Source organism: Egretta garzetta, unplaced genomic scaffold (genome assembly GCF_000687185.1).
Source record: "Egretta garzetta isolate BGI_Z169 unplaced genomic scaffold, ASM68718v1 scaffold652, whole genome shotgun sequence".
In the NCBI taxonomy this organism is placed as follows: domain Eukaryota; kingdom Metazoa; phylum Chordata; class Aves; order Pelecaniformes; family Ardeidae; genus Egretta; species Egretta garzetta.
Genome location: NW_009258948.1, coordinates 105,411 through 106,059, shown reverse-complemented (window position 1 = coordinate 106,059; position 649 = coordinate 105,411).

The window sequence follows — 649 nt, the reverse complement described above, 5'->3', positions numbered from 1 at the left end:
CTGTCTCGTGAGAGCCTGCATTGGCTTTTATCTGGTTAATCTTTAACTCTGCTTTGTACCCACGGAGAACAACTCTTCTTCCCGATAACCCCTGGCCAGTCCTGCGACAGCTGTGTTCCCTAAGCAACTGATGCAAACTGCTTGTGTTCCTAGGATAATGCTCGTGGATATATCCAGCATTCTGCCGCAACATTTCAAAATTCATCGAAGTATTTATCCCTTCCTTTATTTTTTTTTACCAAGGCAAGCAGACAGAAGATCATTCTCCATTAGACATTATTGTAAGAGGAAAACCAAGAGAGGAAATTATGTTTGGCTAAAACATTTACGCAGTGACATCGCTCAGCGTTACATGCATTCCTCCTAACCAATACATCGTGTGCGTGCAGTGCAAGAAGCTGCAGCTGACTGTTAACGATGGCACCTTTCAATTGGAATGGCATTGCCCAAGTCTTGGCAGCCATTCAGGCTGTCACCGGGTGAGAAGTTTGCCCTTAAACTTTCAACCTTATTCTCACTGCCTTCCTGAGCTGCGTGACCCCACCGCTACCTGCAAGGCTTTATCCACTCACCCGTGCAATCACGGCCAGGACCCTCATAGAATCACAGAATGTTTTGTGTTGGAAGGGACCCCCAGAGGTCACCCAGC